This window comes from Rhynchophorus ferrugineus, unplaced genomic scaffold (genome assembly GCF_030347505.1).
Source record: "Rhynchophorus ferrugineus isolate W39M unplaced genomic scaffold, kcgeb_rfMv2 rfM8, whole genome shotgun sequence".
Classification (NCBI taxonomy): domain Eukaryota; kingdom Metazoa; phylum Arthropoda; class Insecta; order Coleoptera; family Curculionidae; genus Rhynchophorus; species Rhynchophorus ferrugineus.
The window spans coordinates 21,837,065-21,853,664 of record NW_027472587.1 but is presented as its reverse complement, the minus strand read 5'-3'; the positions used below and the strand labels follow the sequence as shown (position 1 = coordinate 21,853,664).

At 33.0% G+C, this 16,600-nt stretch overlaps 1 non-coding gene across 1 annotated transcript; it reads left to right on the top strand.

Moving 5' to 3' along the window:
* The first annotated feature begins 6,237 nt into the window (after nt 1-6,237).
* On the top strand, nt 6,238-6,309 carry TRNAW-CCA (transfer RNA tryptophan (anticodon CCA)). Its single transcript has one exon. It is a non-coding gene; the product is annotated as a tRNA-Trp (tRNA).
* The last annotated feature ends 10,291 nt before the right edge of the window (nt 6,310-16,600 follow it).

The window sequence follows — 16,600 nt, the reverse complement described above, 5'->3', positions numbered from 1 at the left end:
ATACCAATAAATATCCATATTAAATTGCCGTAGAATTAATATTTTGAAAGATATGAGAGGTAAACTAACATCTACGTAATTTTTAAAAAATACACATTTCATCGTATAACTTAAAAACTATAGAAAGTAATAAAATGGCTATACTACCATTCGATTCCGCATAGTTATAATCCTTTATAATAGAAAATACTCGTTCATTTTTTTAAAATACGTTTTTCATCGCGTTTGGTAGGTTTTCATTTGGTAGGGTATAAAATTCTTTATAATCTTTGCAGGTTTCGTTAACCTGTCATTATTTGAATGAAAATGACAACAGAAGAGGTGAAAATGGTAAAAAATCGACTATACATGTATGGAAAAAGTGCCGATTTCTTTTAGCTTTGGGATAAAGATACAATTATTGAAATATAGGTATTTGGGGATGAAATAAACGAAAATCCATTTTGCATTACTTTAGAGGGTAGTAATTTTTAAAAAATGAGCCATAGACAAGTCCATTTTTCATTGTATGACTTAAAAATTATGAGTTGTATAAAAATTGTTATACTACCATTCGATTCACCGTAAAATTCTTTATAATATCTGAACTTTATATTAACCTGCTATTATTTGAACGAAAATTATAGCATATCGATACTGAATATGATGTTTTCTGATCATAGTGCTATTTCCAGAATTATTTTCAATATAGCTTGCATTTTCTAGTTAAAAAATGATAAAAAGAATACATATTAAGCTTTTTGACGACTATCAAGTTAATAGCTACTGAATTTTAACGGCCTCTTGTCACATGATAAAACGTACTGTAGCTAGTCTATTTTGACTTCTTAACGAAATTGCGCTGTATGAATTTGGGACTTAAAGGGAATGAGATATCCTTTATATTGCTCGGTTATCTCTATCAGTTCACAACCGACGTTACAAACCAAATAGGTAAAGCTGCAGGAGCGTTCAGTTTATTGGTTACGGATGACTTTTGATGATGATATTACCGCCAATCAAACGCGTACAATCGTTTAACTACTCGATTCGAATTAATTGGCACTGGCCGGTGAAGTACTTCGTCGAACTACGTCGTTATTCAACAGCACCACGGCGAGTGAGCAGGGGGGAGGGGGGTATTGGCGAGACAGTCGGAAACCTGGGTGTGGGGTATTAATAAAGATAAGCTCGGAAATTTATGAACCGATTTGGGGAGAGACAAAAGGAACATCGGATAGTCGAGCTGCCGCGGTGGCGGCGGCGCTGCCTCACCTCACCTCCCTCGCCGCCCTTTCTTAACTGATTGTTTCTTGCGCGAGACGCCGCCGCCCGTGATTAATAGTCGATCGGGACGATTCGCGAGCTCGTAACGTTTCCCGCAACCATTCGATACGGGCGCCGATTAATAAAGGCGAAGCGGCGGCAAAACAACGGCAACAATAGCTCGCGGCCCGAGGCCACGCATTCGCCGCTGATCTATTTCTACTTTTCCTGCGAGGGCGCGCTCGTACTCTCGCTTTCGCATTCTCGTGATCGTAGTTGTTGCCGATTTTTAATTTTCTAAACTTTTCTAGCCTGAAGATTTTCCTGAAGTTTTTTTCTCCCTCCTTTTTGCCAACGAAAGTTTATCTGGACTGGACCTACAGTTTAACGTGGGCTCCGAACACCGGTCCTCGGCATTAAGCCTAGCGACCAACTTAGAAATCATCTCAGCCTGGATACTGATTTTACACTCTTGTCTAGGACAATCACAGATATTAAACAATACAAACATACATTTACGACCATGTCCCAGCAGGATTCCAACCCGCGACTATCGCAACAGTAGGTGAACCGTCCTGTCGTCTTTACCACTGCACCAACCAAACTGTCTCCTAAAGCTTATTTCAACATTGATAGCAAGCAAGAAGCTAATACTATAGGAACAAAAATAAAGCTTACTTCTACTGATATTTCCAATCAAATGACTATATATCACATTTTTTGGATATGCATTATATACCGAAATAAAGTTTAAACATAGTTCTAGAAATTAAAGAAAAGCAATTCCAAAAAAGTGTTCAGAATTTGCTACTTATTCATACTAGGCCTATGCATTAGTTTTAAAGGATTTTGTACAATGTATTTTAATTAAAATATTGCCCATCGCCGCTGCTTTTTCCCATCTTTCAAGCAATTTACGGATTCCATCTCGAAAGAACGATGCATCTTCTGGGGCTATCCACAATTCGACCTATTTTTGGAATCTTCATAAAATGCGCAGCGTTGCTCACACAGGTTACGACGCATATACCGGGGTAATCGGAAGGAACAAGGGTTGGAGAATACGGCAGATGGGCTAGCACTCCCCATTTTAATGTCCATATGTATGTTTTGTGGTCGAGCGTTATCATACTGGAAAATAACATTGTTGTATCTTTGCTCGTATCCTGATCGTTTTTTTCGCGCAGTGATCAGCATAAAGCCAAATCCACATTGATAGCTTCATCGAGTAATGCCTCTTAGACATTTGCAACGCACTAAAAAAATGTTTTATTAACATTTCAGTCAAAAAGTATGCTCAGCTATATTCTTAGATGTAGCACAAGCCTTCGATAAGGTTTGGCATGAAGGCCTTGTTCATAAACTACAGAAAATGCTACCAAAACAACACACCGAACTATTAAAATCATACATTACAATCAGAGTGTTTAGAGTCAAACAAGAAGAAGCTTACTCTACAATAAAAGAAGCTAAAGCAGGTGTACCACAAGGAATTGTACTGGGACCAATGCTTTATCTACTTTATACTTGTGATATGCCACAAATGGAAAATATCACGATGGCTACATTTGCTGATGATACTGCGATGATAGCTATCGGAGACAATAGTGAAGAAGCCTCACGAAAATTACAATCGGCAAGTGACAATATAAATAATTGGACACAAACTGGGAAAATAAGAATTAATGAAAGTAAATATGTACATGTGCAGTTCACCTATAAACAGACCGTACAAGCATCAATAACATTAAATAACACTATTATTCCATAGAGCAACAACGCTAAATATCTCGGAATGAATATTAATGCAAAACTTCGCTGGAAGGAACATATAAAGAAAAAAATAAAAGAACTGGAATTGAAATATAGGGAAATGTACTGGCTAATTGGAAGAAAATCACAATTATCAGTACATAATGAATTGCTATTATATAAGCAAATATTGAAACCTATATGGATATACGGAGTTCTATTATGGGGATGTTCTGCAAAAAGTAACATAAATGAAATACAAATTTTTCAGAACAAAGTTCTTAGAGGTACTGTGGGTCACCCAAATACTATAGGACTGATTATTTACATCGAGACCTTCAGATACCCATAGTCAGTCAAGAAATCAAGAGAATGGCGAGGAGGCATGAGAAAAGACTCCATTCTCATACGAATATTGAAATATTGCAACTTTTGGTTACCACCAGAACAGGACACAGACTCAAAAGAATCAAACCATCTGATCTTGTGTAGTAAGGTGCATATATTAAAAAATTCAGCAGTGACATGTATAAACATTATTTCACCATAGACTGAGATAGGGCCGATGGGCCCTCCTAGTTATATACCTAGATTTAAGTTAGCATAAAGACAAATTGTAGGTTAGACGGAAACGACTAGTAACAATGTAATAATTAAATAATAAAAAAAATAACATTTCTCGGAATAACACTTTTTTATATAATATAGACATTTATAATAGACAAATTAACAAGTCATTCCTTCGGGTGATATAAGAGGTCAGCTTCGAATTACGACAAATTCTGGTGAATTATTCTAGGAGTTTGGTTCTAGGAATTGTAAAGTAGACGTCGATAACAAAGAGCGCAGGGTGAGGTGGACAATGTACGAAATGCAAAATTGCAAATTAAAATCGAACGAAATCAGATTGCAATGAATGCGAATGAATAAAAATGGTTATTACAGGATAGTAATGCTCCTCCTTTCCTCCCTTTTTATTACAGTACACTTCAAACGAATTTATAATTCGGCAGCGAAATAACAATAAAATACGTAAAAAAGTTTTTTATTTACCTAAAATATACTGCGAAAAGTGGTTTATAATTATAATATTCAATTTACAATAAAATAATATGTTTAATGAAGACAACAGAATATTTATTATTAACAAACTGATTATTAATATATATTGAAATTATATGGATGTAGAAAGTGATCCGATTATATCATTATAGTGATTCGAAATATTCGCTAAATTACAGCAACATGGAAGCAATATAGCTACAGGACAACACGCATATATATATATATATATATATATATATATATATATATATATATATATATATATATATATATATATATATATATATATATATATATATATATATATACTAGCGACCCGCCCCGGCTTCGCACGGGTGCAATGCTGATACTAAATTAAATACACTACAGAAAAAATATGAACGTTGTATATAAAAACATAGCGGCCCGCTCCGACTTTGCACGGGCATAAAATATATATGCCTATGTCACTCAATGAAAACATGATTAAAATCGATCCAGTATTTTTGGTTCATTCATTACTGCCCTTGGCCTGCACGCATTAAATTTGGAGTAAAACAATTCCTCTTCCCCTATACCTACTATGAAGATTTCCTGCTATCTTTGGAATATCTAAATTCATACAATTACATTACATTACACATTTTTAAACGCAAATTTTAAATTTGTAATATCTCCGAAAATATTTGTTTAATTTACATGCTGTAAGGAACCATATTGATCTATATTAATTGCACACTGTATTTAAGGTACTTAATTCGATAAGGTTTAATGCCGTATTGGTTAAAATAGCTTCGTAAATAAGCCATTTTCTCACGTAAAAAGTAAACAATAAAAATGGTTAATGTGGGTTATCCCTAAAAGATAAACATATACCATCGCGGACTTTTTTGTAGACCTTTTTATGGTGTACAATACTGTAGTACATTAATTTGATCTAACGCGTAGGGTTAGGCAGCGTTTTTGCTAATTGCTAAATAAGCCTAAAAAAATAGGTTAATTTACGACATCACGTTAGAAACCTCTAAAATTAGCAATGTTGCCTTAGTATATTATGCATGTATTATACATATAAACCTTCCTCCTGAATCACTCTATCTATTGAAAAAAAACCGCATGTACTTACTATTAACGAAAGGTGTAGATTGGCTAATATCGACAGTAATTCTATGCTTTCAATAATACTTCAAGTAGTACAATAATTACTTCAATTGATGCTAATTTAATTCCTTCTTCTTCAATCAATTCAATATCTTTCCTCTCCATTCTCAATAAGATTCTCTTAGCAATACTTGGCAATCTTTACAATAATGGTTATAGGCGCCATAAGGAGTCCTATACTAGGTCTACCATCCGACAGGTTTCGTCTAGCCTCGGTACCTGAACACTCGTTATCCTAAACACTCGACAATGAGCCGATGGGAATCATTCTTGTTGAACACGTCTGTTCTGTTTACTTGTTATTTTTTTGCCTGTCTGTATTTATCAGATGTTATATACTGCGAATGTTATCTTTTTTATCAGGTCATAATTTTTGCCATGTCACAAATATTAAAAACTTCAGTTAGGTCAAATTAGACCCTCTAATAATAGAACCGAAAGACTTCTACAATTAGCGTAACTTACATTTTATATGGCTATCACAACCATTCATAATAAATTTGTGTGGCAACAAGTAGTTTAGTTTTATTTTAATTTTTCGGTAAATAGATGTTTGTATATTAATACAAGTACAATAGAACAGTAGTAATAAATCAGTTTGTAAATTAAGATTATATCAAGTTTATATAATGTAAGATGATATGTAATAAGGAAAAATATTTTACTTGATGCCTTATACTATACGTGATAATTTTATGTGGACGGAAAGGTCAATCCATTCAAGGTTTCATCGATAAAAAGTCCAAAATGTTAACGTCCCAAACTGTATTAATTAAATTTATAGCATATTAGCCTAATATTTTACATTTTTATATCCATTCGAGCAGACTATCGTGACAATTACTGGTAAACCATTGCGTCAATTTAATATCAACTAAACTAAATCATATATTTTTTCTTGAGTGTTACGTTCTTGCAAAAGGATGCGACAATTTCCGTTCCACTTATTAATCCATAGATACATTTAAGCAATTTAAAAATGATTTTATTTACTAAATTGATAAATAAGCAGAATTTACAAAGTAAACGGTATAGGACTCCGTGGCGCAACGGTAGCGCGTCTGACTCCAGATCAGAAGGTTGCGTGTTCAAATCACGTCGGGGTCAATTAAACTTTTTTTTTGTCCACCACGATATCAAACCTTGTTTTTTTTTCCTGTCTCTCCCTTGGGTAGGAACTACGTCGGACAATAAATAACGACGAAGGAAAAAAATCACTTCTGCCTCTCGGTTCGGGACGCGGCGACGGCGAAACTAGCGCGACATGTTCGCAGGCCGTGACCATTAATTTCCCGGGCCCCACGTCCTGGAGGATGGATATCGACGGCGCCGCCTCGGAATAATGATTTTGTTTGCCGCGGGCGGCTGACAGGTGAGAGGGGAGGACCCGAATCGCCTGTGGCATCAGAAAATAGACTTTGTTTCGTTACGGGGCGACATTTTTATCTTGTCCCGTCCTATTTATGACCCTTACGTGTCCCGTCGAGGCTCACGTTCGATTTTGAGATTGTCTAAGCGGAATTCGCGTCTTCCCGAAAAGCTGACGCTGCTGATTTTAAGTGTAATAGCCGAAAGTATCAGATATGTAAGAAAATTCATACATTTCTACTCAAAAGATAAGATCTCTAATATTTTCATGGGAATTGTTACTACAATTTCTAATCATTTTCTATTCTTCTTCAAAGTATTTCCTAGATTGTTTGTTACAAAAAATTGTATTATATTATTATTAAATAAAAATTATTAATAATTAAACAAAAATTATATATATATATATATATATATATATATATATATATATATATATATATATATATATATATATACAACAATAATAATATATTTCTTGAAACAGCTTTTTTCGTAATCATTATTTTTAGAGGATGTAATAAAAGTAAAACACGGAGTAAAGTTATTATTTTAAAAACTATTCTGAAAAGAAAAAAGATATAACTAATAAATGCTCTTTAAAATCAAATTGACACAATCTATAATGATACCACATCACAATGACATAAAATACGTCCAAAATCGCTGGATTGGCTTACCAGGACGAACATATTTCAAAATAACAGCAAGTTAAGATTTTATAATAACATAATTAGTGAAGAATTATTACTTTCCTCAATTATTTCTTCACGACAGACTTTATTATATATAATATTATAATATATATAATATATAATGTATATATATATATATATATATATATATATACAACAATAATAATATATTTCTTGAAACAGCTCTTTTCGTAATCATTATTTGTAGAGGATTAATAAAAGTAAAACATGGAGTAAAGTTATTATTTTAAAAACTATTCTGAGAAGAAAAAATATATAACTAATAAATGCTCTTTAAAATCAAATTGACACAATCTATAATGATACCACATCACAATGACATAAAATACGTCCAAAATCGCTGGATTGGCTTACCAGGACGAACATATTTCAAAATAACAGCAAGTTAAGATTTTATAATAACATAATTAGTGAAGAATTATTACTTTCCTCAATTATTTCTTCACGACAGACTTTATTATATATAATATTATAATATATATAATATATAATGTATATATATATATATATATATATATATATACAACAATAATAATATATTTCTTGAAACAGCTCTTTTCGTAATCATTATTTGTAGAGGATTAATAAAAGTAAAACATGTAGTAAAGTTATTATTTTAAAAACTATTCTGAGAAGAAAAGAGATATAACTAATAAATGCTCTTTAAAATCAAATTGACACAATCTATAATGATACCACATCACAATGACATAAAATACGTCCAAAATCGCTGGAATGGCTTACCAGGACGAACATATTTCAAAATAACAGCAAGTTAAGATTTTATAATAACATAATTAGTGAAGAATTATTACTTTCCTCAATTATTTCTTCACGACAGACTTTATTATATATAATATTATAATATATATAATATATAATGTATATATATATATATATATATATATATATATATACAACAATAATAATATATTTCTTGAAACAGCTCTTTTCGTAATCATTATTTGTAGAGGATTAATAAAAGTAAAACATGTAGTAAAGTTATTATTTTAAAAACTATTCTGAGAAGAAAAGAGATATAACTAATAAATGCTCTTTAAAATCAAATTGACACAATCTATAATGATACCACATCACAATGACATAAAATACGTCCAAAATCGCTGGAATGGCTTACCAGGACCAACATATTTCAAAATAACAGCAAGTTAAGATTTTATAATAACATACTTAGTGAAGAATAATTACTTTCCTCAATTATTTCTTCACGACAGACTTTACACTGGCGAAATTGGGAAATATAAGTGGAGAGGACAGGAGAAACTGATCTCCTTACTGTGTTAAACAGTTCCTTATTGTTAATTTTCAATATTTATCTTTTCATTTTTTATACGCATTTTAACCTTTTTTAATTCGACAATAGTAACATTATATTTATAGGGAAAAAGTTGTAATTTTATCGATTGAAAATCTCCAAACATCCAAAAAAATCAAAACCGTAAAATCCACTCTCCATATTTCCGCCTTTCACCGGCCTCCAGTAAACTCGCACGAAAATCTCCGGGATTTCCGAGAAAAGAGACGAAAAAAAAACCGATTCTATTTGATACGAGACATCGAAATATAATATTTATATCCCCTAGCTCCCTCCTGCCTTCCCCGTCCTCGACCAACCGTTCGAAAAGAAATGCTCTTCCCATACGTCGCAATCGGTCTCGATCCGTCAAAATAGCTGGAAAGGACGATTCGGCGGGCGCCTTGTGTGTGTGTGTGTGTGGGTGGAGGGGGGTCGCCTCCGGGGGGTCCCGGGAGCAAAACGGACGGACATACGGGAAAGCTGTATAAGAATGCGCGAGATGTCCTACGAACTCCTTCGGAAACTTTGACGATGTCGACTTTATCGTGTTCCTCGAGTTTGACGCCTCGTGAAGGGAGCTGGAGTCGTCTCCGAATAGAGATGGGAGTCCCGATTCCCATCTCGATCGGATTCCGAATCGCTTTTCGTGATGGAGTGGAAAAATGCGCCAAAATATTTAGGAAGTAATTGAATATTAGCGTGACTGCTATGATCATATTTAATATCAGTGTTTTATCATCACACTTCCACAATATATCATTAATCTAGCTGATTGAAAAACCGAGAGGTTATGTGGGTTTAACGAACTAGGGAAAATATTACATAAGAAACACATTTCCTAACCATATACTACGTTGGGAACTATTGACTGAAAACAGTCGAAGCAGTCGATAGTCATGAAGCCCTAATTGATCGCTCAGAACCAGTTTCTACTGCTTCTAAAAAAGTTCGAACAGATCACTTAATTGAAATAAGTTCATAAAATATTATTGTTGAAGTAGAAGTTACGAAGTAGTGAATATTTAGTTTGATGAAAAATCGATAGGAATTATGACACAACAGTATAACAAAAATATTATGGTATTCTAGTTTTCAATAATTATAGCCCCACCCCCGTATATTCTTAAAAAAGCTATTAATACTTATTAGGATTAACAATCTGTAACAATGCCACAGAGAGCCCATATATTTTAAATGATTATTGGCCAAAATAAAATTACCGGTACAAAGGTAACCGATAAAAAAACTCTCTATAAATCATCGGGGAGATAGGGAGAGAGCCTGGAACTGGGTCAATATACTTAGAAATTTCCTCTTTCTGTCCGTATATCGCAATAGGACGCCCACTCGACCAATAAGTGACATTCCCATGTCTCTGTCTTCAGGTCGTGGCTGTTTATTTTCAGACAAAACTGAACAGGCTTTCGGGGACTCGCTTATTTTTTTCTCTCTGGCTTCGAGGGGCGAACTTTGTCCCGAAAGTTTTCGTTTTTTTATCATTTAATAATGAAAATAACACTCGAGTAGAATAAAACGATTCCATTTAATTGAGTGGATTTTTTTTGGAGGCATTTGATGGAAATGTGAGTACTTATGTACGAATATATGTCGAATAAGGGAATAACAATATATTTTCATTTGACAGTTTTATCAACATTTATAGGCAAGTATATTCAGTCAAAATATCAATTTAAATTCTGACCTATACTTTAAAAATTAATAACTTAAGAGTAACTTAAAAAATGACAATAAAAGAACAAACATATACAAATAATAGATAAATATAAATAATAATATAAATAATATAGATATATAGATAAATATAAATAAATATAAATACAAATAAAAGATCAAGTAACATAGTAAGTTCTTATTTATAACTATATATTATCATTACTGTTTCCGTAGTTCCGAAAATTAGTGATTTTCTAAATCATTTTCATCCCTTTATTCATTTTCTTGCTGCTATTTCTGTTAAATTAATTGCACATTAATGAAAATTACAGATATTATAAAGAATCGAATGCTACTATATCAAATTTTATATCAGCATCAATTTTTTTTATATTTTAAAGTTTCCACTTTACCAACTTGGGTTTATCTGGACTGGACCTATCGTTTAATGTGGGCTCCCAACCACGGTCCTCGACATTAAGGCTACCCTACCGACTGGTGAGTTACCAACTTAGGAATCATCCCAGAAGACATCCCGTCTTACCCAGCCTGGTTACTGCCATAACTGGAATCATTTTCATTTTCCATGTCGGATTTTACACTCTGGCCTAAGGACAATCGCAAATATTAAACAATGACAGACATAAATTTACAACCATGCCCCAGCAGGATTCTAACCCGCGACACTCGCAACAATAGGTGGCCCTGTCGCCTTTACCACTGCGCCAACTAAGCCGACTATTAATTTTTAAATTATACAATGAAAAATCTACGAAAAGTTAATATATTTTTCTTTATGTTACATGTCTTAAAAATTATAAACTCTAACGCAACTTAAGGTGAATTTTATATCTTTAACATTATATCTTTATCTGAGAAGTAAAAGATGACTTTTTTTCATAAATATATATATATATATATATATATATATATATATATATATATTCATTCAATGGTACTATATTAATTTTTATATAAGCTATAAGATATTGCAAGATATGCTTGCAGGTTGCAAGATATGCAATCAAAAATTTATTTTCAAAAAAATTAATAGATTTCAGGTTATGTTTTAACAAATATGAAAAACTATATATTTTACAGTAATTTAACATGGATTTTCGTTTTTTACACCTTCAAATACGTATTATATCTTGAGAGTTTTACCTTTATCCGAGAGATAGATATTTTTGAGAGTTTTTCCGTATGTATATAGTCGTGAAAATTTTTGACTTTTCCAAGTTTTTCGTTACTATTTCCATTTAAATAATTGCAGGTTAATAAGAATTATAGTCATTATAAAGAATTACACACTGAGTCGAATGATGGTACAGCAATTTTTATACAGCCGAGGGTTTTTGAGATATGTAACGAAAAACATAATTTTGAAAAAATTAGTAATTTTTGTCACATATTTTAAAAATTGCACATTATAATATGACATGCATTGTTCATAAAATAGATATATTCTGATGGTTTAATCTATATCTCATTATTTAAAAATAAGCCACTTTTTTAATATACACAGTCGTAAAAATTTGCGATTTTTTTGTCATTCTCAATTTTCTTGCTCTCACTCACGTTCAAACAATCATTTAATGCTAATATAATAATTTTTATCCAGCCTTTAGATTTTATCCATAATCTCTATTTTTATGAAACCGTGAAGTCATGCATAGAAAATATACCTCGACAAGTTAAGAGTTCTATAATAAACTTCATTTTTCTTTGTGTGTAACAACATAACGTATAATATATAAGTATTGTGGCGATCGCCACGACCCTTCAGGCCACCACGAATACATCAACAAGTATAAAGATTGGCAACGCCGGTGGATTGGTACCATGCGGTTCTAGGGTATAAAAGACCATCACGACGATGTCTCGCTCTCTTTTCTTTTCTCCATCCCCCTGTAATAGTACCACTTCCACAGCGCTACCGTACTTCCTCTACCTAACCTAATATCCTGTCAACTCTCCCGTCGACCACATGTATCACTCAATATCGAAATAAACAAGTGATAATTAAACCAGTGTTTTTCAGTTCTCGTGCAAATTATATAAAGAAATAAGTTGATATTCGATATATTTCATTATTTAAAAAAAATACTACCAATTATCTACCTGTTTTTGATTTCATTCATAAAAATATTGATTAGTGCTCTCGGTTTTATCATTATCTACATTCTGTTACTAACTATTAATTAATTAAATGTCAATGAGGGCGTTTTCTGAAATTTACACTAGTATAAGTCAGAGCTAATAAAATAGTAAAAATAACCCAGCGTGGTATTTATATTTTTACGGTGTCCTCAGTCCTGGCAATTTGAAAGTTCTTCGCCTTATAAGTCGCCATAATTCAAACTAAATTAAAACCCGACAGAATGAAAATGCGTCCATGTTTAAATCATTTTCGAATTTACCACATCGGTAACATATGGCATTAACCGTTAGGCAAGTTGTCGAAGGACCGGGGGGAAAACACTCCGAAAGGGGAGCCGGTTCCCGAAACTTCGTAGGGGGAAACGGGGGAGACGAAGTTTTATTAAGTAAAAAACGTCGGGCCTAAGTTTCACGTTTGCCGTTGCCTATAAACAAAAAAGAAACAACTTTTTCTGGGCTCAAGTCTCTCCAATTAGTCGCTCCCATGGCTTCGTGTAGTCGAAAGTCGACTTTTCTTTATTTCCCCCTTTTTCAAAAACGAGGGCGAGTAATAGTAGAAATTGCCTGTGTATATTTTACTGATATAACGAAATAAAATTTGCTTGAAATGGAACAAAGGTAATATTGTTTATTAATCCACATAGCATGATAAACTAAATCATATAATGTTAAAAATATGAATCTAATAATGTGTTTACATCTAAGTTTAATGAAATTCTTATCAGAATACTAGCGACCCGCCCCGGCTTCGCACGGGTGCAATGCTGATACTAAATTAAATACACTACAGAAAAAATATGAACGTTGTATATAAAAACATAGCGGCCCGCTTCGACTTTGCACGAGCATAAAATATATATGCCTATGTCACTCAATGAAAACATGATTAAAATCGATCCAGTATTTTTGGTTCATTCATTACTGCCCTTGGCCTGCACGCATTAAATTTGGAGTAAAACAATTCCTCTTCCCCTATACTTACTATGAAGATTTCCTGCTATCTTTGGAATATCTAAATTCATACAATTTTTATTACATTACACATTTTTAAACGCAAATTTTAAATTTGTAATATCTCCGAAAATATTTGTTTAATTTACATGCTGTAAGGAACCATATTGATCTATATTAATTGCACACTGTATTTAAGGTACTTAATTCGATAAGGATTAATGCCGTATTGCTTAAAATAGCTTCGTAAATAAGCCATTTTCTCACGTAAAAAGTAAACAATAAAAATGGTTAATGTGGGTTATCCCTAAAAGATAAACATATACCATCGCGGACTTTTTTGTAGACCTTTTTATGGTGTACAATACTGTAGTACATTAATTTGATCTAACGCGTAGGGTTAGGCAGCGTTTTTGCTAATTGCTAAATAAGCCTAAAAAAATAGGTTAATTTACGACATCACGTTAGAAACCTCTAAAATTAGCAATGTTGCCTTAGTATATTATGCATGTATTATACATATAAACCTTCCTCTTGAATCACTCTATCTATTGAAAAAAACCGCCTCAAAATCCGTTGCGTAGTTTTAAAGATTTAAGCGCACATAGGGATATAGGGACAGAAAAGGCGACTTTGTTTTATAGTATGTAGTGATACGTAAGTATTCATATTTTCATCAAACTGATGCTATAAGAAAGTGTTTTTTTCTTTCTTATTTCTTCTTGTATCACATACTATATTGAATTCTGTAAGTGATATTCAACGTTCCAACATTTATCATTCTTTTAAAAATAATATTAATTAAACTGGAAACATAGTTGTTTTATTCTCCGTTCGATGTAATAACTGTGGCGAGATTGAGAAAACTCGAGAACAGCACCAGCTTACGATTTCCATTTGATTTTTCCACGAGATTCGCGGAATGGATATTCATTTAGGACTTCATTTAGATATTAATCAGCTGGTGTATAAATTAAAATCTTCAAAAGCAGTTTGCCGAGAACTCTGTCGAGTTTTAATTTGGTTTCAATTAGGGGGGCCGATAAGCGGGCGGGATTTTAACTCGCGAGGCAATTGAAGCTACACCATAAGAATACAATTAGGATTCAGTCACCAAGCTGTGAAATGGTTGCTTCGCGCTGCTACAGCACGTCGAAAGCTGTGTCCTCAGTTTTATGCTTGGTTGAAAAACTGTTACTATTAATTTATAACTTTTTATTATTATAAAAAATGGTATAAGTTAACTTAAAATTAGTAGTAGGGTTTTATATTTGCTTTATTCAAGTATTTGCAGATCTATATTAGAGTTTTAAGACCACAAAAGTGCTGAAAGAGCTAACAAATATGAAACAAAATCAAGGAATTCAAAAGTAGTTAGAAAACTTAACGCCAACTGATGCAACGGAATATTCTCTCCGGAAAATAACAAAAAAGAATAAAAAACCTTAACAACATAATCCACCCATTAAAATTCACAACAATACAAGGGCTAAGAATGATAAAGATAAAGCGGAAGTTTTCTCTAAACACTTAAATACACTACTTAATCCGTACCCGTCTGAAATATCCGCAACAGAAGAAAATAACATAGTTGACTTTCTTAACACTCCGTTTCGAATGGATCTGCCATAAGAGAAATTTACTGTTAAGGAAGTAAAACAAACAATACATAAAGAGATCAATGCCAAAAAAGTTCCTGTTTTGACCTAATCACTGGAAGAATCTTAAAAGTGCTCTTAAGAAAGTGCATCAAACTAATAACATTCATATTTAATGCCATGCCATTCCAGTACTTGGAAAGTGACTCAAACCATTATGATTCTTAAAACAGGGAAAAAATCAGAAGACGTCTCCTCTAATCGTCCTATAAGCCTGTTATCTGTGACCTCTAAACCTTTCGAAAAAATATACATTAAGAAACTCAAAATAATCGCAGAGGAGAGATATATTCTTCCAGACCATCAATATGGCTTCCGTAATAAACACGGAATAACAGAACAAATACATAGATTAGTCAACCAAGTTAACAAAACGATAAAAAATATCGTTTCCTTCACCTTCGACAAGGTGTGGCATACTCGACTGCATGTTAAATTAAAAAAGCTTTTGCTCCATAAGCACTTTCAACTGCTGAAATCATACCTCACAGACAGACATTTTATTGTCAAGCTGGATGACAAGTACACTGACCTACACCCAATATATTTGGGTATTCTACAGGGCAGTGTTGTTGGCCCATTGTTATATCTACTGTATAAACTATATATACTACGGTATATGCTGACAATAAAGCGATTTATCATCACACGAGGATCCAATATCAGCCACAAAAAACCTCCAACTTTATCTTAACAAAGTCGACTCTTGGTTGAAAACGTGGCGTATCAAAGCTAATGAGATAAAATCTATCTATGCTACATTCACCTTTTGTAGAAGAACACGCCACTCAGTAAAACTGAATAATCATGAACTTCCGTAAGCAGAATTAAACGTTAAATATCTGGGAATGCATTTCAATCGACGTTTGACATGGAAAAATATATAGTGACAAAACGCAAACACCTTGAGCTTAAACTAAACCAAATGTATTGGCATATAGGGCGTAAATCTAAATTACCATTATATAACATGGATTCGCTGTATAAGTCAATACTTAGGCCAATTTGGACTTATAGTATTGAACTTTGGTGTACTACTAGAAAACCTAACATAGATATCATCCAGAGGTTCCAGAATAAAGTGTTGCGAGTCATCGTCGATGCCCCACATTACGTGTCCCCAACAAAATGATTCAGCGCGATATCCCTTTAGAACCCATCACGAGTATGATTCGAAGTATTAGTGCGAAGTACTCTGAAATACTATTGGTACATCCCAATGCCCTCGACAGTTGATTGTGCGCGATGACAGTGTTGTGTATAGGCTCAAACGCAAACTACCATACCAACTGATTAATAGACACATAGAGTGAGATTTAATAATCTCTAGAATAAGTTAGATTAGTCTTTAGAGTAAGTTAGGATAGACTTTACAATAAGTCAGAATAGGATCTAGAATTAGATATAGATTATACAGCAGATCAATTACCGAAGTGAGCTTCTCTATGTCAGGATGGTTATATTATGTAACGGAAATCATATAATAATACCTCGGTATTTCCACTTTTGCCTAAGCAGAATCAGAAACATATACTTACGAGCATTTGAACTCG